The sequence below is a fragment of the Lolium perenne genome, chromosome 4, assembly GCF_019359855.2.
Source record: "Lolium perenne isolate Kyuss_39 chromosome 4, Kyuss_2.0, whole genome shotgun sequence".
Classification (NCBI taxonomy): Eukaryota; Viridiplantae; Streptophyta; class Magnoliopsida; order Poales; family Poaceae; genus Lolium; species Lolium perenne.
The window spans coordinates 56,016,356-56,040,194 of NC_067247.2; the positions used below are offsets into that span (position 1 = coordinate 56,016,356).

The following is a 23,839-nucleotide window of genomic DNA, read 5'->3' on the forward strand; positions in this document are numbered from 1 at the left end:
GAGAATTGGTTTTGGGTTTCAAACATGGAAATTTCAAGTACGTCCCAAAAGCTTCATATATTTTAGAGTGACTAATTAAGAAGGATCTTGGCTTACATTTTCATTTTCATGCTTGAAACTTGTTTAAATCTTGGTTGAACCTAGGATTTGACCAGAATCAAATGTGCATAAAATTCTTAAAAAAAATAGAAAAATGAAAAACAAAAGCACATGGTCTTCTTATGTCATATAGTAAGCATTCAAGTTGATAAACAAGGTTTAGACATATTCAAACCAGACAAATCATGTATCTACCCACTAACCCTAAACTCGGTCTTATGAAGTCTAGCATGAGGAGAAGTCGTTTTGGGTTTCAAACGTTTAAGCCAAAAGCCCCATTTCAAATATTTCAAACTTATTCAAATTTGGTTCAAATTTGAAAGACACACAAGTTATAGCACACATAGTGCATACATTCTCACACATACTGCACTAGATGCTAACCCGGCCTATAGTTTGAGGCCATTGGATGAGGTCGAAAAAATCTTGGATTAGAAATGGGGTTGTTCGAACCCCGTAGTTGGATTTTTGAACCTTGATCTGTAATCTTGGGCAAAACCCTAGTTTAACCTATTTAATTATAGATTCGTAGGTCGATTTTTCTACTATGCAGCACATGTGTGTTTGCCCGTCGAGTGAAACTCGGAGGAAGAGGGATCACTCGGAAGGAGAGAAGAAGGGAGAGAATTATGGTGTCTCCCCTTTTTCGGGTGATGATGTTGACTTTTGTGCAGGGTTTGTCAGTGAGCAGGAGGTGCGAGCGAGTCGAGCGAGGCCGAGAATGAGAGAGATTTGTTTTTTTTTGTGAGAGGGACAACCGAAGGATCCAGAAGGACCCACAGACTTCCAATACGCATCCCTGATGCGTCTTCTCTTGACAAAGAAAATGGCTGGGAGTTTGCGTACCTATTGCACGTGACTTGTGCTCACTGAAGTGTGGGACCTCACGCATGGGCACCACACGTAAGTGACAGACCTGCTGGTGTAAAAGCTCGGTTGATTATTATAGTGCATTAGAACAAAGTTTCCTATGGATTCAAGGGTAGGAAATCCAAGTTAACTCATTTACATGACATTATTTTTTCCATGAAGCAAAGTTAACGCACCTATCAATTGGTACATTTTGGAGTGACTAAGAAGGATCCAGGCTTACTTATTCGTTTTGACGTGTAAAACTTGTCTAAATCTTGGTCAAACAAAATTGGCAGAAAATTCAAAAAAAAAACAGAAAAATGAAAAACCAAAGCACATAGTCTTCTTATGTCATATAGTAAGCATTAAAGTTGATAAACAAGGTCTAGACATATTCAAACCATACAAATCATGTATCTACCCGCTAACCCCTAAATTATGTCTTAAGAAGTCAAGCATGAAGAGAAGTGGTTTTGGGTTTCAAACATGGAAATTTCAAAAACCTCCCAAAACTTCATTTTAGGGTGACTAAGAAGGATACAGGCTTCCCTTTTCATTTTCATGTTCTATACTTCTTTAAATCTTGGTCAAACCTAGCTAGGATTTGACCAAGATTCAAATGGGCACAAAAAAATAAAAAAATAAAAGCACATAGTGTTCTTATGTCATATCGTAAGCATTCAAGTTGATAAACAAGGTCTAGATATATCCAAACCAGACAAATCGTGTATCTACCCCCTATCGACCCTAAACTTCGTCTTATGAAGTCAAGCATGAAGAGAAGTGGTTTTGGGTTTCAAACATGGAAATTTCAAAAACATCCCAAATTTTAGAGCGACTAAGAAGGATCGATGCTTACCTTTTCATTTCCATGTTTTAAACTTATTTAAATCTTGGTCAAACCTAGGATTTGACCAAGATTCAAATGGGCATAAAAATTCAGACAAAAAATCTAAAGAATGAAAAACCAAAGCACATAGCCCTCTTAATTATGTCATATAGTAAACACTCAAGTTGATAAACAAGGTCTAGACATATTCAAACCAGAAAAATCATGTGTATATCTACCCCTAACCCTAAACTCTGTCTTATGAAGTTAATCTAGGATTTAACCAAGATTCAAATGGGCATAAAATAAAAAAACAAAAAAATGAAAAACCAAAGCGCACATAGTCTTCTTATATGTCATATAGTAAGCATTAAAGTTGATAAACAAGGTCTGGACATATTCAAACTAGCTAGACAAATCATGTATCTACCCCCTAACCCCTAAACTCTGTCTTATGACGAAGTCAAGCATGAAGATAAGTGGTTTTGGGTTTCAAACATGGAAATTTCAAAAACCTCCCAAAAACTTCATTTTAGGGTGACTAATTAAGAAGGATACAGGCTTCCCTTTTCATTTTCATGTTCTATACTTGTTTAAATCTTGGTCAAACCTAGGATTTGACCAAGATTCAAATGTGCATCAAAATTCCAAAAAAAAACAGAAAAATGAAAAACTAAAGCACATAGTTTTCTTATGTCACATACATATATATAGTAAGCATTCAAAAGTTGATAAACAAGGTCTAGCTAGACATATTCAAATAAGACAAATCATGTATCTACCCCTCTAAAACCATAAACTCTGTCTTATGAAGTCAAGCATGAAGAGAAGTGGTTTTTGGTTTCAAACATGGAAATTTCAAAAACCTCCCAAAATTAAAGCTTCATTTTAGAGTGACTAGTTAAGAAGGATCCAGGCTTACCTTTTCATTTTCATGTTTTAAACTTGTTTAAATCTTGGTCAAACCTAGGATTTGACCAATATTTAAATGGGCATAAAATAAAAAATAAATAAAATAAATAACCAAAGCACATAGTCTTCTTATGTCATATAGTAAGCATTCAAGTTCATAAACAAGGTCTAGACATATTCAAACCAGACAAATCATGTACCCCCTAACCCTAAACTTTGTCTTAATTATATATGAAGTCAAGCATGAAGCAGAGAAGTGTGGTTTTGGGTTTCAAACATGGAAATTTCAAAAACCTCCCAAAAAGTTTCATTTTAATTAGACTGGCTGGTTAATTAAGAAGGATCCATGATTAATTACCTTTTCATTGTCATGTTTTAAACTTGTTTAAATCTTGGTCGAACCTAGGATTTGACCAAGATTCAAATGGCCATAAAATTTCAGAAAAAAATCGAAAGAATGAAAAACCAAAGCACATAGCCTTCTTATGTCATATAGTAAGCATTCAAGTTGATAAACAAGGTCTAGACATATTCAAACCAGAAAAATCATGTGTATATCTACCCCTAACCCTAAACTCTGTCTTATGAAGTCAATCATGAAGAGAATTGGTTTTGGGTTTCAAACATGGAAATTTCAAGTACGTCCCAAAAGCTTCATATATTTTAGAGTGACTAATTAAGAAGGATCTTGGCTTACGTTTTCTTTTTCATGCTTGAAACTTGTTTAAATCTTGGTTGAACCTAGGATTTGACCAGAATCAAATGTGCATAAAATTCTTTAAAAAAATAGAAAAATGAAAAACAAAAGCACATGGTCTTCCTATGTCATATAGTAAGCATTCAAGTTGATAAACAAGGTCTAGACATATTCAAACAAGACAAATCATGTATCTACCCCCTATCGACCCTAAACTTCGTCTTATGAAGTCAAGCATGAAGAGAAGTGGTTTTGGGTTTCAAACATGGAAATTTCAAAAACCTCCCAAAATTCAGCTTCATTTTAGAGCGACTAAGAAGGATCGATGCTTACCTTTTCATTTCCATGTTTTAAACTTGTTTAAATCGTTCAAGATTCAAATGGGCATAAAATAAAAAAACCGAAAAATGAAAAACCAAAGCGCACATAGTCTTCTTATATGTCATATAGTAAGCATTAAAGTTGATAAACAAGGTCAGACATATTCAAACTAGCTAGACAAATCATGTATCTACCCCCTAACCCCTAAACTCTGTCTTATGACGAAGTCAAGCATGAAGATAAGTGGTTTTAGGTTTCAAACATGGAAATTTCAAAAACCTCCCAAAAACTTCATTTTTGGGTGACTAATTAAGAAGGATACATGCTTCCCTTTTCATTTTCATGTTCTATATATACTTGTTTAAATATTGGTCAAACCTAGGATTTGACCAAGATTCAAATGTGCATCAAAATTCCAAAAAATATCAGAAAAATGAAAAACCAAAGCACATAGTTTTCTTATGTCATATAGTAGCATTAAAGTTGATAAACAAGGTCTAGACATATTCAAACAAGAAAAATCATGTATCTACTCCCTAACCCTAAACTTTGTCTTATGTAGTCAAGCATGAAGAGAAGTGGTTTTGGGTTTCAAATATGGAAATTTCAAAAACCTACCAAAAGCTTCATTTTAGAGTGACTAAGAAGGATCAATGCTTACCTTTTCATTTTCATATTTTAAACTTGTTTAAATCATTGTCAAACCAGGATTTGACCAAGATTTAAATGGGCATAAAATTAAAAAATCAGAAAAATGAAAAACAAAAGCACATAGTCTTCTTATGTCACATATATATATAGTAAGCATTCAAAAGTTGACAAACAACATCTGTACATATTCAAATAAGACAAATCATGTATCTACCCCTAACCCTAAACTCTGTCTTATGAAGTCAAGCATGAAGAGAAGTGGTTTTTGGTTTCAAACATGGAAATTTCAAAAACCTCCCAAAAGCTTCATTTTAGAGTGACTAAGAAGGATCCAGGCTTACCTTTTCATTTTCATGTTTTAAACTTGTTTAAATCTTGGTCAAACCTAGGATTTGACCAATATTAAAATGGGCATAAAATAAAAAAATAAAAAAACCAAAGCACATAGTCTTCTTATGTCATATAGTAAGCATTCAAGTTCATAAACAAGGTCTAGACATATTCAAACCAGACAAATCATGTATATACCCCCTATCGACCCTAAACTTCGTCTTATGAAGTCAAGCATGAAGAGAAGTGGTTTTGGGTTTCAAACATGGAAATTTCAAAAACCTACCAAAAGTTTCATTTTAGAGCGAGTAAGAAGGATCGATGGTTATCTTTTCATTTTCATGTTTTAAACTTATTTAAATCTTGGTCAAACCTAGGATTTGACCAAGATTCAAATGGGCATAAAAATTCAGACAAAAATCTAAAGAATGAAAAACCAAAGCACGTACATAGCCTTCTTAATTATGTCATATAGTAAACATTCAAGTTGATAAACAAGGTCTAGACATATTCAAACAAGAAAAATCGTGTATCTACCCCTAACCCTAATTAAACTCTGTCTTATGAAGTCAAGCATGAAGAAAAGTGGTTTTGAGTTTCAAGCATGCATGGAAATTTCGAGAACCTCCCAAAAGCTTCATTTTAGAGTGACTACAAAGGATCCATGCTTACACCTTTTCATTTTCAAGTTTTAAACATGTTTAAAACCTGGTCAAACCTGGGATTTGACCAAGATTCAAATGGGCATAAAATTCAAAAAAATTAGATAAATGAAAAACCATAGCACATAGTCTTCTTATGTCATATAGTAAGCATTCAAGTGGATAAACAAGCTCTAGACATACGAAACCGGACAAATCATGTATCTACCCCTATCCCTAAACTATGTCTTATGAAGTCTAGCATGAAAAGAAGTGGTTTTGGGTTTCAAACATGGAAATTTCAAAAACCTCCCAAAAGCTTCATTTTGGATTGACTAAGGAGGATCCAGGCTTACTTTTTCATTTTTCATGTTTTAAACTTGTTTAAATCTAGGTGAAACCTAGGATTTGACCAAGATTGAAATGGACATAAAAAATCAACAGTTTACAACAGCACACAAAATAAACATGAAATTACATCTAAATCCCTAACTTTTACATGGAGGACCCCAGGCTGAAAGCAAGAAATGCGATCGGGTCTTGAATCTTGATGCGTCTTCTCTTGACAAAGAAGATCGCTGGGAGTTTGCGTACGTCTGACGTCACTTGTGCTCACTGAAGTGTGGGACATGACGCATGCATGGGCAACACACGTAAGTGACATGGATTCAAGGGTAGGGAAGCCAAGAGAAAAAAACGAGAATTTGGACAAAAATAACCCAATCTTGCTAGTATGTCGAAAGTTTGTTTTTCCCAATCTTTTCGACTTTGGGTTATTTCTGTCTATTTTGCCGATCGAAAAAACGAGGACAGAGACTGGAAACGGTGATGCATCTAGCTTGTAGTACGTCGATTAAGACTTCATGAGCAACACTAGTCCGACGTAAGTACGGTGTATACAGACAAGACAGGGACTAGACATTGCTACCCACGTCCCTCTGCGCCCCTTCAAAGAAATCATACTCCGTACTAGAATCTCGAAACGTAGGAATTAGTCTGACACGATTTCTGATTGTTTAATTCATAGGATTGCAATTTTCAGAATTCATTGATAATACATTTTTATACAAAAACAAAAAAATCCTTCATTGTGTAACCGTATGTTACTACTAGTATTTCTTTTGGTTTTCACACGCAATCAAATGTTATTGGATCCAAATACCGTTGTTTCTCAATCCTATATATTTGGAGATGATCATCACCCTCTAATCATACAATTTTCATATCCCCGCACTTTGAAAATCTTGCGAATAATCAAAGCAGCCAAAATGTATGGTGTGTATTGTATATGTTTATGCCATGCTTAGTTTCATCGAATATTGTTTGGTTGCATCGCGGGGAAACCGCGTGAATTTAGATTAATTGTTGCATGTTTGTTTGTGGTGTGACCAACTGCTTTTGCAACGAAACAACCCCCCCACCATGTACGCATTGTTTGGGTCGCATGCATGATGTGTACAAAATGTTAAAATAGAAATAATGTAGGAATTGAATATGATTGCATGTTGAATTAATCCTATATGAGAGAAATCACACAAATTTGAATTGCATGTTCTTTGGTTGTAGTGCTACACAAAAAACACGTGAATTAGTATGAATTATCATGTATTCAAGAATCAAAGGAGCCACTGAGATTTGAATCCCACAAAATTTCTATGAATTTTCTTCGAACCAAACAAGCCCAACAAGTTTCCAAAGGAATATAATACAACGAACAAACAACTTCCGTTGTTGGAATATTTCCTTAGGACATCAATCCAATAGAAACTATATGATCCAGTTTCAGCGACAATCTGGTCGGTGTAGGCTCGAGGAGGCCAATTGTATATATATGTTTGGACCGGTTGGTTGAGTGATCATGCTCGTGACATCCAGCTGAAAGGTAAAATTCGGGCAAGGCCAGCGTGACACCACAATACTTTTGAAATATTCAAAAGCGCGTAATATTTGTGAAATTTTAATAATAGCTACTACTTATGTGAATTTTTTTCGTTCATACGCTTATTGGGGGGTAGGCTAACCCTAATGGCCTCCTCAAGATCCCTACCTCTACCAAGGTTTCCCGAGTTCATCCACCTCGACGGGTTCCTTGCCACTTTCGACCATGTTGTGGGCATCATTTCGGGTTCCCGTACCACGGCAGTCCTTTCGGGAGTCCCGAACCCGATGCCATAATATTTGTTTGAAACAAATTCAAGACCGCACAATATTTGTTGAAATAAATGAATAAGCATTTTTAAATAGCTAAATAAAAGAAGTATGAATTTTGAAAAATTTATTTTTTCTAAAACATTAATTGGAGCATTGACATGTTGAACCCACTTGTCGATTTTGCTATCAACATGACTAACTAGCTGATTAGATAACCAAGTGGTAAAATTTGCAACATATTAGACCACCACATGGTGGAAACTGCAAAAAAAAATGTCCAAGTGGTGGTTTGTGCAACATATAGAGCAGTACAGTATATGGTAGTACAAGATGAATGTGTGCCTTGCCGTGGGCCCGTGGTAATATATGATGATGATGGCAAAGGATCTTTTCTCTGCTGAAACTGTCCAGAGCTGATTTGATGAGACAAAATACAGCTCCACGGCGTGCAAGGACAGTATACAGTACATTAGCTTCTTCTCGGGTTACACGCCTTCACGACAGGTGCAGTAGTGCAGCAGAGACCAGAGAGAGAAGGCACGCCCGTAGTACTCGTATTATTGATTTCAATTCAAATTGTTTTTGCACCTTCTCCGTCTTCTTCATCTCCATCTTCTCTGGCGACCCCGCCTACACCAGCAGCCCTGCACCACCGCCGCCATGCCTTTTTCGGATCATCTCGAGCCACCTGTTTGATGGTACTAGTAGGAGTTGTGGACTTTTATCCATATCGCTCTACCAGCTGCCGCTCGCACCGTCCTCCAATACCTCATACCCAAACGCCGGCGTCCCACTCCCACACCCCACACCCACTTGACCGCATCCTTCCAATGGCGAGATCGATCAATGAGAGTGGCAGTTCTTGGGTGTTTCCTGATGGCCCCCTTGAAGAAATCGCATCCCGATGCGATGTCATCACCGCCGCGAGCCTCGTCGGTTCATGCAAGTTTTATCATGATTCAGCAACACAAAGTGTAGCTCTGCCTGCATCTCAGCCGTTTGGCATGCCCTGTGTTCTTCATACTCACCAAATCGAGGTACCGCCCGCGCACAATCCCTTCTCCCGCGTCCACAATTTCAAGCGGCGGGGTGCGCGAGAAGGACAAGCAGCATGATGCAAAAGATCGCAAGGGTACCTTGTGCCAACCGACGCCATGGACAGGGGATCTCTTCCGATGCCGTGATTCCAGATGGCGGTACGAGCATGTGGGCAGGCGCGAATGGAGATTGGATCGCCGTTCTTGGCTTCCCCTGGAATTGGGAGCTTGTCAATGTGTACACTGGTCGCCGGATTCCTCTACCACCAATAAGTGAGTTTAAATCCACCCCGGATAAACTTGTGTTCGAGTCTAATGATCAACATCTTCAATCTGCTGAAGATAGCTATTTGCCGAGTTCCAACATTTGCTTCAAATTATACTAGTTTCTCTGTTCTTGCCATCTTCAACGCGGCAATTGCAGGTCCTTCACCGTGCTTCTAGCGAGATGGACAGTTCTTGACAACCAGTTCTTAGCGTACGGCTACTCCGATGCAATCATCCACAAGGGTATTGTATTTGTAACTTTCAGACAGTGCGAAGTTTATGCATGGAATCAACTTTCTTGGGGTAATTTTTCTCATCTCATATGATGTGTTTTCGCTATTACCTGCTAGTTTCAGATTTAGCTTTAGCCTTTTTCTTTTTGTTGTGCAGTTTTCGTGTCATGCCTGTACCTTTCCCCCTCTATATTCAATCAAAATCAGCAGCGATATGCCTTTGAGTCAAAATAAAGTACTCCCTCCGATCCAAATCAAATTGACTCAGCTTTGTCTAGCCAGTGCATCTAGCTAGACAAACTTGAGTCAATTAATTTGTGCATATCTAGCTAGACATATCCAGTTGAGTCAATTAATTTGGATCGGAGGCAGTATTTTAGCTACATCATTATTCATGTATGTAATGAACTAATCAAGTTTTGCTGAACTGACTTCAAGCTGTGCTTTTCTTTGCAAGGTCCTTTGTTGATCAGCACGGCACCTATTCCGCCAGAACTTGATGAACAAGGTCGGTACAATCTTGGCTCCTGGTGGTTAGCATGATCTCCTGATGGTTCTAGACTTTTTCTGGTCCATACCTGGGGCGTTACTGACGGGCGGGATTATACTGGACTGGTTCGGATTTTACCTGCTGCTGCTACCTCTGAGGGTCGTCATGGTCGCACTATTCGTGGGTATGGTAAGGGTTTACTTGGCTGCGAGGTGTACAGCATGGACACCAGTCAGTTGATGTCACCGAGGCCATGGAGGAGGATTATTTCCCTTGGATCATATTCTCTCTTCCTTGGAGTGAACTATCCGATTATCATTCCAGTAGAAGACGGGGCAGAACATGACCGTCCAAATATGGCGAGAAGCAACTCTATTTACACATCGCACCATGCAGTAGGCCTTGCATATCCTCCTTCTCCAGAAATTTGCCGCTTCAGTTTGAATTACGAAGGCATCTTGTTGGTTTCCAAACCAACATTAGATGGACATGGCGACAGGTTCCGTTGTGGCTCATCCCAAGCTTCGCCAACGCCCGGCAATGGAACCTGCCTTCGCGTCATAGGTCCAGAAAGAAGGGCTGATGTACTTTATGTAATACTCGTGTTGTAATGCAAGATTTGTATCTGTTGAACTATTTCATTTGCATGTTTATCTCTACCTAGGCTACTCCCTTTCCGTAGTTGTGTTGTACTATCTGTTGAACTATTTCCTTTGCCTGTTATCTCTGCCTAGGCTACTCCTCCATAGTTGTTAAATTGATGTAATGCTCCTACAATGCAGGCTACACTGGGCGTGTGGCCTGTAATGTTATCAAACACCTTTTGTACTCGTTCTAGTAAGCATTTCACACTATAGCTCACATAATTAAAGTACTCCTGCAACGTATTAGTTGAAAGATATCTCTCATAAGTAAGTACCCCTCTTTGAGCTTATGCGAAACATAAATGACTATTTTAGAAATATATACTCTCGACACAAGATTATATTAAAAACAATGGTACATAGTTCTATTAGAAAAAGAAAGTGTGAATAGTAGAATGATGGAGAAGTGTTTTTTGAGGTCTGTGCATAGCTAGTGTTCATGGTGCAAAAGCATTTAGACTAGTCACAATGGGAAGTATCGTAGACTGATACTAGTCTATGATACAACACCTTCAATGCATAGTAACATGAATTAGTATCATGCAATGTTGCGAAAAACCAATTATTCATTTCTTTCCAAATAGACTAGCTTTGCGAGGATGACAAAACATTTCTTTATTGCCCTCTCGTATGAATCACCTCCATACATCACCTCTCATACCAATTGAAAGCCATGCCAAATCGTTGGTTCAAGACCATGAATACCAAGCCAATTTTGTTAGCTAGTTGGACCACCCTCGGATTGAGAACCAACGGTTAAAAGAAAGGTGGGCGCCAACTCATATTTTTTTCTCGAGAGTCCGACACTTGATGTTGATTGCAAAGTTCACAAAGGCCAAAATTTTGACATCCTCTTTGTGCAAGTCTTGCCACCATCCAAACTCGGTTTTGAAGTACCAACCAAGAAAAAAAAAAGCTTGCACCTTGGAGGACCCCATGGACCATGAAAATTTTGAAAAACTTCCAGTAAATCATGCATATTTCGATTTATATTTTGGTGAAGTTTCATTCGATTTGAATCATAGGTTTGTGAGCAAATATATATTTAGTTTAAACTAGTGCTCGAGTACGTAAGAATCTATTTAATCACAAGCTAGTCATCCGAATGGGATGAAATATTCATAGATTTTAAAACAAGGAATCTACATATTACTTTGGATTTTTTCAAAATTTTCTGAATAGTTTTTCTTTTTTAGCTTCGAAATAAGAGATAGTTTGGAACGTTGGATCTCAAATGGATGGTAGATGGTGGGACACAGTCACAATGTATCTTGGAAGCATCAAGTCACTGAAGCTCTGTCCGGTTTCCAAACCAAGCTAGGAAAGGCATTGAAAATGAAGTTCTGCTCTAAAACATTTCTCATTCCATTTTGGTGCTCGCGCGGTTGCATGCTGCCCACGTGTTAAGGTACGTGTCTCTGGCATGTAGAGAACTACGATTATTGGCGAAAAATATATCGAAATGGAAAGCGTAAAAAAAGCCCTCTCTGGTCAACCTGATGTGACGAGACATCACTGCACCAAACGTCGTCGCAAATTTATAGATGGGTGGTGTGCTAGTCTACCAACAGTCAAATCGGCGCCCAGTCGCAGCAGCAGCCTAGAGTACTACCTAGTTTTTGCCCCTTGCATGTCTATCATCTTCTTCTTCACCCCGTTACAAAAAAAATATAAAAAATCTTCTTCTTCACCCTCCCAGAATCACGCGCACGCGCAGGATCTCGATCCCCACCACGCCGCATCACTAGTACTACTCCGTATACCTTTCTCTCCTTACCCCGGCCGGCCGTGCGCCGCATCGTTCCTTCCATAGCGCTCGCCCTCTCCTCCGAAAACCCCAAGCGCAGTTGCATCCGCCATCCACCTAAATCCATCTTCACGTGATGGATTATTCTAGGCTTTGCCGGGGCAGCGGGGACAGCCACTTGGAGGCTCTCACCGGCGACAACATCGACCTCATCGCTGCGCATCTGGACGTTACCTACACCGTCCGACTTGCTGCATGTTCCAGGGAGCTCTACGACATGATCAGCAAGGATGAAGGTAAGATGCACCATTGGGATGAACCCTGCACTGCGATGCCTCCGCTCGCTTATTGGTTCGGTGAACAGGACTGGCGACAAAGCATCTCGTCTGCATGATACCGTGTACGACCTGGTGCCCCTCGACCATCCTCGCCGTTCTGTCGCCCTGCCGTTCATGCACGACAGAAAATGGCTTGGCGCGAACGGCGACTGGATCGCCGCTGCCGATCATCATGAGTGGTGCCTCGTGAACGTCTACACCGAGCGACATATCCCCCTTCCATCCCTACCTGATTCGAAGATTCATCATAGTATTGTTTCATATCGACCTGCATACTCTTTTAACTAGGGTCCAGCAATTAATTTGTTGAAGATTGTAATCTGCCAAGTGCCCACAAAAGGTGGGAGGTACGCAGATTACAAGCTCATCGCCTTGTTCGACAAAACGATTTTCTACCTTGAAGGGGGTGGTGACTGGAGAATGCTGGAGGCCCTTACACCTGCACCTGATTATCCAAATTACTGTGATGCCATTGAACTCCGTGGCCACGTTTTTGCGGTGGACCAAAGCGACGGCTCCACGTATACGGGACACCGCAAATGGTATTTTTTCAGTCCTTATGTTGCATTGCATGATACACTGCCTTAACCAATGAAGTTATTCATGAACTACCTTGTTTATATTTTACCTTTCTTATATGACTTAATGATCACACCCCCTTTTGCTGAATATGAATGAACCGTTGCTTGCAATGAATTAGTAGTACTAATTAGTCACCAACAAACATAGTATGCTCAGTATGTGATTGCATTCCTGAATTAGTAACTCTACGCCATGCAGAATATGGGTGTAATTAACCGATATCTCAAAAGATAACGTGGCACTATGAAGGCACCCTTTTTGATAACCTTTTACACCCATTGTTTCATATATAACTAATTGATTTTGCCTCCAAAAGGAGGACGAGAGACCTCGCCATACGCATCGAGAGAGATGCATAAGGACTTTCATAAGTATATGACTTAACGATCACATCCTTTATCTGAATATGAATGAACCGTTGCTTGCAATGAATTAGTACTAGTCAGTCATCAGCAAACATAGTATACTCCGTATGTGAATGCATTCTGAATTAGTAACTCTATGCAAGCGCAGAATATGGATGTAGTTAACAAGTATCTCAAATGTTAACGTAGAAACAGAAAAATAGAAGAAAATCGTTTGTAATTACATGCGTAGCTTATATTTTCTAGAGATCGGGAAAAAGCCTTGATTGGATGTACCTACATGCAGATCAAACAGTTCTTTGTTTATATCGGTGAACAATCTGCAGAATGGTATAATTAATTTTGTTTTTGATACATTTTTTCTCCCATTTTCTTGAATAGATTTCAGTTTCCCACAATTATCTTTCATTAGTGATTGTGACGTCCCCTCATTCAAAATAACTCAGGTTATCTTTTTCCTAATTCAATGATATTTAAGTTTGAGTAAGTTTACGATTAATATCTACAACCTCATATATATATAAGATTTAGCACCTGCAGGCCTAACAAAGTTAGCTGCCTCTAGTCCCCTGTATAGTTCTTTCTTTTTGCTTTCTCAGTTTTTCGTAGCCTTGCTACAACCCTGTATGCTCTAATATATAATGATGCACGACTAGGCATGTGTTCGAGAAAAGAAAATCTAAATATCTTTTGTAATATATGAACCTATATTGATGTTTTAGATGTTGGTAGTATAATTTTCGATAAACTTGAACAGACTTAAATCAGTTTAACTTAGCACAACCATATAGCGTACCTTTTTTAGAACGCGAAAATGAGGTAAACAAATACCATGTGTACCCTTTACTATCAATAGTAGAGAAGATATTATGAACCTTCAACTCTAAAATGCAAATTCTTCTACTGAATGGATAGCTGCATCTGATACCTATTTTGCAAATGTTACCAGACTTGGGGTTAGCTACAAAGAGCATTTCTTTCTTGTCAAGCTTCATGCACTACCAACACAACCAAAAGTCCGAACTGATCGCAAGGGCGGCAATCCACTTATACAATTCAACACCCCCCCTCACGTGTGATGGGAGACAATGTGGAAAGACTCAGAGGTATAGCTCAAGAGGCATATACGTGGACTCCGAGGGGGCAACAACAATTTTAGGATAAATTGCGAAAGCCAGGACTCGAACTCGAGACCCTGGCTCTGACACCATGTCAAGCTTCATGGACTAGCCAACGCAACCAAAAGTCCGAACTGATGGAAAGGTCTAGGCAATCCACTTATACAGTTAAACATTTCTTACCCTTCGGGTGGTCACAGGGAAGCTCTCTAATAGATCACTTAAGATAAAGGGAATTAACTACAGCACAGGACTTAAACTTAAGATGATATATATTTGTCAAAATTTGAACGTATCTATATGCTTTCACTGTCTAGATACATCTGAATTTGGACAAATCTCAGACACTTTCGGTGGGACAGAGGTAGTATATAACTGTGTATACACTAACTAGTGTCTAGTTTTGGCGAAGTTTAGACTAGTTTCGTGGGATGGATGCAGTATAACTGATATATTGGACACTCGATTTGAACACATGAATGACCAATGTCCTTAGCTTACATAGTCGTATTTATACTGTGAGCATGAACGATGAACAATGCTGCTGTTTGAATATGGTTGCCAGTAACACCCTATTCGTCTCCATTTCTAATATTGCAGAAAACCTGATGCTCCCGTTTGTAATCCCGCCACCGGTGGTGGATGATCAGCAGTACGCGTGGTTCCTCGCTCCATCTGCTGATGGCAAGCGATTGATGATCATCCTTACAGTAAACAAGATTGGGATTGCCAATGCTGAAGTACCTCCTGACATTCCCTATGCTGCTAATGGGCTTCAGCTACGGCAGTATCCTCCTGTTGCCACCTACGTCTTTGAGCTGGATCCCTTATCTTTGCACGTGCGAGGGACTTTCTTTGGAGGCGGGTTAACAGCCTCAGCGACCACTCTGTTCCTCGGACTCAATTACCCAATCATTGCCAACCTGAAGAAGCGTGAATCCAAAGCTCCTGATGGCACATTGGTTCCATTCATGAGGAAAAACTGCGTCTACACAGCATACCGGAATATTTGTTATAATCAATACCCTAAAATTTTGCGCTGCAACCTCCAGCCAGATGAAGGTGAGACTGTGGGAGTTATCAGCCTTCCCAAGGATGGTTGGGATAGTGTCCGACAAGCGGCTATGTGGTTTAAGCCTGCTTTAAACATTGCCCGTTCGGTGTTACCTTTAAAAAACAGTGACACTTTTTTATTATGCTTGAAGTGTTGAGAAGTAGTACTTGTTTTTAGTATGTACTAGTTTGAATCAGTTTATTTGAACAACGCCTGCTTTTGTATTTCGTGTTGCCTTCATATTATAACCCATGCATGGCTGTTTTAGGATTGACTTTATTTCAGCACTATAATTACAATGTGTGTACGTCCTTTATAATATAGCCACCTCTTGTTGATCATACTCATGAGAGGACCATTCCTATTTTTTCGCCGCTAAAGGGTAAAGTACATCCACTGGCACGGGGGTGTGTTCGGTTCCACCCCATCCCCAAACCGAACATGCATCAACTACGAGCAAGGAAGTAGATGTGCGACCTAGGTGACTGTGCGGACCCCACATGTGAACCAAAGAAAAAAACATGTCAATACGGAACTGATGTACATACGACAACTCCTATATGATATGCGTATGTACGATTGAGCATCTGGAGGTGTGCTGCCACCTGCTTCCTCACACGAAGGGTTGGATCTTGTGATCAGACTGAAATTGTCGTGTGCATAGCAAGGTTCATGTCAATAAGGCTGAGTTTGGCATCTAATTCTAGGCAATAAATACTTTTGGGTTCCAACGGCCATCTACAAGGTATTTGCTATAGGCCTACTTGCTCCGGCTGTCGAAGCCCAATAACTACAAATGGGCCTTTCTGCTCATGCAATGTTGGCCCTTTTCTAAAGAACCACAGATCCTATGATTGGCAAAAAACAAAAACACGGAGATTCTACATAAAAGTTGTTTGTATTTATTTTGAATTATTGGGTTGCAATTTTTGAAACTGCTCATGGCCAATATGAAAATCCTTGATCGCTCCATACCCACAAAGATCACGGTATTTTCAAAAATTCATAAAGTGGATTTGAAATTTAAAACATATCCTAATAATTCCATGATTTATTCTATTAACTTGCAAGATCTTGGAGTGAAAGAGCTTGTATTAGTCTGCGAAAATAATACTGATAAACCTGTCGTTAACAAGAAATGAAGGTTTATCGTTCAGAGAGGATGCCATGTGGGACCCATGAGACAGTAGCGTCCTCAACGTTTCAAAGAAAAAGGCAAGTAGCCCGAAAATAGGGGTAAAAAATAAATCCTACAAAGGAAACATTTATAGTTCATAGAGGCTGACATGTGGGACCGATCTGCCAGCTGCATCCTCATCATTTCGAAGTCGGCATGGATCAGAAGAAAAAGGCAAATAGCCAGAAATTAGGGGTCAAAAATAAATCCAAAAAGGAAACTTTTATTCTTCATAGAGGATGACATGTGGGACCGACCTGCCAGCAGCGTCCTCATCGTTTCAAAGGCCGCGAGGATCAAAAGAAAAAAAGGCAAATAGCCAGAAATTAGGGGTAAAAAATAAATCCAACAAAGGAAAGGTTTGTTGTTCATAGAGGCTGACATGTGGGACCCATGAGCCAGCGGCGACCTCAATTTCAAAGGCGGCATATGATCGAAAAGAAAAAGGCAAGTTAGCAAAAATCACGGGGTAAAAAATCTAAGAAAAGAAACTTTATTGTACATAGAGGATGACATGCGGGTCCCATGAGCCAGCACCTTACTCAACGTTTCAGAGGCGGCATGAGATCCAAAGAAAAAGGAAACTGACCAAATATCAGGAGCAAAAAATAATCCAAGAAAAGAAACTTTTATTGTACATAGAGGATGACATATGGGTCCCACTTATACAAGCTCTTTCGCTCCAAGATCTTGCAAGTTGATTGTACATAGAGGATGACATGCGGGGCCCTTGTGTCACAGCCTTAATCAACGTTTCCAAGGCGGCAGGGGATCAAAAGAAAAAGGAAATAGCCAAAAATAAGAGGGTGAAAAAAATCCAAGAAAAGAAACTTTTATAGTATAGAGGATGACATGTGGGTCCCATGAGCCATCAGCTTCCTCAACGTTTCAGAGGCTGCATGAGATCGAAAGAAAAAGGCAAGTGACCAAAAATAAGAGGGTAAAAAAAATCCAAGAAAAGAGACTTGATTGTACATAGAGGATGAGATGCGGGTCCCATCGATCAAGTGACTTACTCAACGTTTCCAAGGCGGCGGGGGATCAAAAGAAAATGGAAATAGCCAAAGATCGAGGGTGAAAAAAATCCAAGAAAAGAAACTTTTGTAGTACATAGAGGATGACATGCGGGTCCCATGGGCCAGCAGGTTCCTCAACGTTTTCAAGGGCGGCATGAGATCGAAAGAAAAAGGCAAGTGACCAAAAATCAGAGGCTGAAAAAAAAACCAATAAAATAAAGTTTTATTGTACATAGAGGATGACATGCTGTCCCAACGTTTCAAATGCGGCTTGAGATCAAAAGAAAAAGAAAGTAGCCAGAAATTAGGGGGTAAAAAAAACTCGAAGAAAAGAAAATTGATTATACATAGAGGATGACATGCGGGTCCCACGAGTTAGCAGCTTACTCAACGTTTCCAAGGCGGCAGGGGATCAAAAGAAAAAGGAAATAGCCAAAAATCAGAGAGTGAAAAAAAAACCCCTAGAAAATAAACTTTTGTAGTACATAGAGGGATGACATGCGGGTCCCATGAGCCAGCAGGTTCCTCAACGTTTCAAACGTGGCATGAGATCGAAAGAAAAAGGCAAGTGACCAAATATCAGGAGCCAAAAATAATCCAAGAAAAGAAACTTGATTGTACATAGAGGATGACATGCGGGTCCCATTGTGCGGCAGTGGTCCCAACGTTTCAAATGCGGCTTGAGATCAAAAGAAAATGAAAGTAGCCAGAAATTAGGGGGTCAAAAAAAAAACTCCAAGAAAGGAAAGCTTTATCGTTCATACAGGCTGACACGTGGGACCTATGAGCCAGCAGCTTACTAAACGTTTCAAAGGCGGCAGGGGATCAAAAGAAAAAGGAAATAGCCAAAAATCAGAGGGTGAAAAAAATCCAAGAAATCAAACTTTTATTGTATATAGAGGATGACATGCGGGTCCCATTTTGCAGCAGCGGTCTCAATGTTTCCGAGGCGGCACAGGACCAAAAGAAAAATGAAGTAGCCAGAAATCAGGGGGTGAAAAAAATCCAAGAAAAGAAAGATTTCAATTGGGCTGCATCTGGACATCTGGGCCTTCGAACTATCCTTCTGGGCCTTTTGACTCGTACAATTTCAGCCCACTCCAGAACATGAAAGTTCGGATTTTTCTCAAAAAAAAACAGGAAAGTCCTATGCTTCGCCAAAACAAAAAACAAGGAGATTCAAGATATAAGTTGTAAAAATAAAGATTTAATTTATCCGTTTGCAATAGCTCAGAGCGAAATACACTGTTTATTGTCTGCAAAATAATCAAGATATCACATGTTTCTTGTACGGGGAGGCTGACATCAGGGACCCATGAGCCAGCAGCGTCGTCAATGTTTCAAAGGCGGCAGGGGATCGAAAATAAAAATAAACCAAATATCAGTTGGTAAAAAAATCCAAGAAAATAAAACATTTATCGTTCTGAGAGGATGACATGCGGGACCGATGAGGCAGCAGCATCCTCAACGTTTCCAAGGCGGCAGGGGATCAAAGAAAAAAAAGGAAATAGCCAGAAATTAATTAGGGGTTCAAAATAAATCCATCAAAGGAAAGTTTTATTGTTCATAGAGGATGATATGTGGGACCGACCTGCCAACGGCGTCCTCATCGTTTCAAAGGGGGCAGGAGATCAAAAGAAAAAGGGCAAATAGCCAGAAATTAGGGGTAAAAAATAACTCCAAGAAAGGAAACTTTTATTGTTCGTAGAGGATGACATGCGGGACCCATGAGCCAGCAGCTTACTTAACGTTTCAAAGGCGGCATGAGATCGAAAGAAAAAGGCAAGTGACAAAATATCAGGAGCCCAAGATAATCCAAGAAAATAAACTTTATTTACATAGAGGATGACATGCGGGTCCCATTTTGCAGCAGCGGTCCCAACGTTTCAAATGCGGCTTGAGATCAAAAAAAAAGAAAGTAGCCAGAAATTAGGGGGCCAAAAAAAATCCAAGAAAATAAAGTTGATGGACATAGAGGATGACATGCGGGTCCCATGAGCTAGCAGCTTACTCAACGTTTCCAAGGCGGCAGGGGATCAAAAGAAAAAGGAAATAGCCAAAAATCAGAGGGTGAAAAAAAACAAAGAAAATGAACTTTTATAGTACATAGAGGATGACATGCGGGTCCCATGAGCCAGCAGGTTCCTCAACGTTTCAAACGTGGCATGAGATCGAAAGAAAAAGGCAAGTGACCAAATATCAGGAGCCAAAAATAATTCAAGAAAAGAAACTTGATTGTACATAGAGGATGACATGCGGGTCCCAATTAGCAGCAGCGGTATCACCGTTTGAGAGGCTGCACGGGATCGAAAGAAAAAGGCAAGTGACCAAATATCAGGAGCCAAAAATAATCCAAGAAAAGAAATTTTATTGTACGTAGAGGATGACATGCGGGTCCCATTTTGCAGCAGCGGTCTCAATGTTTCCAAGGCGGCACAGAACCAAAAGAAAAATGAAGTAGCCAGAAATCAGGGGGTGAAAAAAATCCAAGAAAAAAGATTTCAATTGGGCTGCATCTGGACATCTGGGCCTTCGAACTATCCTGCTTGGCCTTTTGACTCGTACAATTTCAACCCACTCCAAAACAGGAAAGTTCCGAATTTTCTAAAAAAACAGGAAAGTCCTATGCTTCGCAAAGACAAAAAAACAAGGAGATTCAACATATAAGTTTGTTTATGTAAAAATAAAGATTTAATTATCCTTTTGAAATAGCTCAGAGCGCAATACATTGTTTATTGTCTGTAAAATAATCAAGATATCATATGTTTCTTGTACGGGGAGGCTGACATCGGGGACCCATGAGCCAACAGCGTCGTCAACGTTTTAAAGACGGCAGGGGATGGAAAGAAAAAATAAACCATAAATCTGTTGGTAAAAAATCCAAGAAAAGAAACATTTTCGTTCTGAGAGGATGACATGCGGGACCCATGAGGCAGCAGCATCCTCAGCGTTTATTGTTCATAGAGGTTGACATGTGGGACCCGTGAGCCAGCAGCATCCTCAACGTTTTAAAGGCTGCACGTGATCGAAAGAAAAAATAAGCCACAAATCGTTTGGTCAACAAAATCCAAGAAAATAAACATTTACCGTTCTGAGAGGATGACATGCGGGACCCATGAGGCAGCAGCATCCTCAACGATTCCAAGGCGGCAGGGGAAATCCAGAAATTAATTAGGGGTTCAAAATAAATCCATCAAAGGAAACTTTTATTGTTCATAGAGGATGACATGTGGGACCGACCTGCCAACAGCGTCCTCATCGTTTCAGAGGGGGCAGGAGATCAAAAGAAAAAGGCAAATAGCCAGAAATTAGGGGTAAAAAATAACTCCAAGAAAGGAAACTTTTATTGTTCGTAGAGGATGACATGCGGGACCCATGAGCCAGCAGCTTACTCAACGTTTCAAAGGCGGCATGAGATCGAAAGAAAAAGGCAAGTGACAAAATATCAGGAGCCAAAGATAATCCAAGAAAAGAAACTTTATTCTACGTAGAGGATGACATGCGGGTCCCATGAGTCAGTAGCTTACCCAATGTTTCCAAGGCGGCAGGGGATCAAAAGAAAAAGGAAATAGCCAAAAATCAGAGGGTGAAAAAAAATAAAGAAAATAAACTTTTATAGCACATAGAGGATGACATGCGGGTCCCATGAGCCAGCAGGTTCCTCAACGTTTCAAACGTGGCATGAGATCGAAAGAAAAAGGCAAGTGACCAAATATGAGGAGCCAAAAATAATTCAAGAAAATAAAGTTTTATAGTACATAAAGGATGACATGCGGGTCCCATTTAGCAGCAGCGGTATCACCGTTTGAGAGGCGGCAGGGGTTCAAAAGAAAAAAGAAATTGCCAAAAATCAGAGGGTGAAAAAAACCAAGAAAATGAATTTTTATAGTACATAGAGGATGACATGCGGGTCCCATGAGCCTGCAGGTTCCTCAACGTTTCAAACGTGGCATGAGATCGAAAGAAAAAGGCAAGTGCCCAAATATGAGGTGCCAAAAAAAACTCCAAGAAAAGAAAGTTGATTGCTCATAGAGGATGACATGCGGGTCCCATGAGCCAGCAGGTTCCTCAACGTTTCAAACGTGGCATGAGATCGAAAGAAAAAGGCAAGTGACCAAATATGAGGAGCCAAAAATAATTCAAGAAAAGAAAGTTTTATAGTACATAGAGGATGACATGCGGGTCCCATTTAGCTGCAGCGGTCTCACTGTTTGAGAGGCGGCAGGGGATCGAAAGAAAAAGGCAAGTGACCAAATATCAGGAGCCAAAAATAATTCAAGAAAAGAAAGTTTTATAGTCCATAGAGGATGACATGCGGGTCCCATTTAGCAGCAGCGGTATCACCGTTTGAGAGGCGGCAGGGGATCGAAAGAAAAAGGCAAGTGACCAAATATGAGGTGCCAAAAAAAATCCAAGAAAAGAAAGTTGTATAGTACATAGAGGATGACATGCGGGTCCCATTTAGCAGCAGCGGTATCACCGTTTGAGAGGCGGCAGGGGATCGAAAAAAAAGGCAAGTGACCAAATATGAGGTGCCAAAAAAAACTCCAAGAAAAGAAAGTTGATTGCACATAGAGGATCACATGCGGGTCCCATTTAGCAGCAGCGGTCTCAACGTTTCCAAGGCGGCAAGGGATCAAAAGAAAAAGGAAGTAGCCAGAAATCAGGGGGTCAAAAAAAATCCAAGAATAGAAAGAATTTTGGTTCATAGAGGATGACATGCGGGACCCATGATCCTGCATCGTAAACGGCTCGATCGGAGAACGTTGAACGAGATGGCGCGATCGAGAAAAAAAACAATGCCAGAGAGGCTGCCATCTGGGCCCTACATCCCTCGGCGGTGCGGATTTGCGTTGACTCGGCCGGCGAACCCGAGATTTCGAGATGCACCACGTCCCGGGCCACCATACGCGACGTTTTGGCCGCTTTCGTCGGGCTAGGTGGCCTCAAAAACGAGAAAAAAAAAGTTTTGACATGCACCACGGAGGGACCCAAAATCGTCGGCCATGGTACACCAGCAACCACGGCGCGACTTCAACTTCGTCGGCCATGGCAACTTTTCTTGTAGTGTTTCTTGATGCTGTTGGCCGTATTGGGAGCAAATATTCTTGGGTCCGTCATAGTAGCATAGTAGAGAATGTCCGTGTTTGCATTTGTGCGCTTCCAATTGGTAGGAACCTTTAGAGCATCTTCGGTCCCGTTTCTCAAATCGTCCCCCAAACAGTGCCGGATCGAGCGATTGGAGGACGAGTTTTGTTCGTGCCGCGTTTAGGAGACGTCGCTCCCTAGTCGCGTCCCCCAAAGGCCTTCCAATTCAAATAGTTTGCATTCAAAAGAGATCATACCCGCCGAAGTTGTCGCGATCAGAGTAGCAGCGATTAAAGTACTGGGCGCGAGATCATATTACAGGCCGACGGATGAATTAAAACAAGGGGTTGGGGTAGGGCGATGCCGACGCCGAGGACGCATCCTGAGTCGACGTAGGCCCGTCGATCACGATGAACTCATCGTGATCTACCCGGTGTGCATGCTCCGTTGCCGATGTCGAGGCAGAGGCCGACACAGGTGTAGTAGCAGATGCGTCTGCCACCTCTTGCTTCGGGGTTGGGGCCGTTGCTGCTGCCGCTACAGCTGCCTGGACTGCCGCCTCGAACTCCGCCTCGGCCGCCGCCATTTTGGCTTCGATGTCGTCGAGGATCTGGCCTTTGAAGAAGTTGCGTGCCGCCCGCGTCCAGGGAGACATTCCTTCTGTCGACGCTCTCAGCAGGGACATGTCGTCCCTGCGTTTCTTCAGCTCCATCTTCTCCTCTTGCCTCTTGAGCAGCGCCGCCCACCTTTCCTCGGCCTTTTTTATCGCGGGAGAGCAATGTCGAGGAGACCTCAACAAGGCACTGCGTGAGCAACGCCTGCGTATTCTCGGCCGATGCAGCATCGGCCAAGGCGGCCTTGGTAGCCTTGTTGCCAATAGGGCGCCCTGCCGATGTTACCAGCAGCGCATCCAGATCAATGACGTCTTTCCCCTTCGATAACGAAATGCGCGTCAACCTTCATTTGTGGTTCTTCTTGAGCTTGGTATAGCAATGCATCAGCGCGAATGACTTATGCCCATCCGAGTTCTTCCGGTACAAATCCATGGCCTTGTCAAACTAACCAAAGAAAGCGCAATCATTACATCGAACACATTGTAGGCTACAGATTATGTAAGAAAGAGTCGTACCAGTTGGGCGACGTCGGCGCCGCTGTCGCCTCTGGTCTCTAAGTCATGATGATACCCATGGAACATGTTCA

General features: G+C 40.8%; 1 pseudogene; it reads right to left on the bottom strand.

Moving 5' to 3' along the window:
- The window catches only part of LOC127346807 (uncharacterized), a 76,939-nt pseudogene that overhangs the window by 26,843 nt on the left and 26,257 nt on the right, over positions 1-23,839 (bottom strand).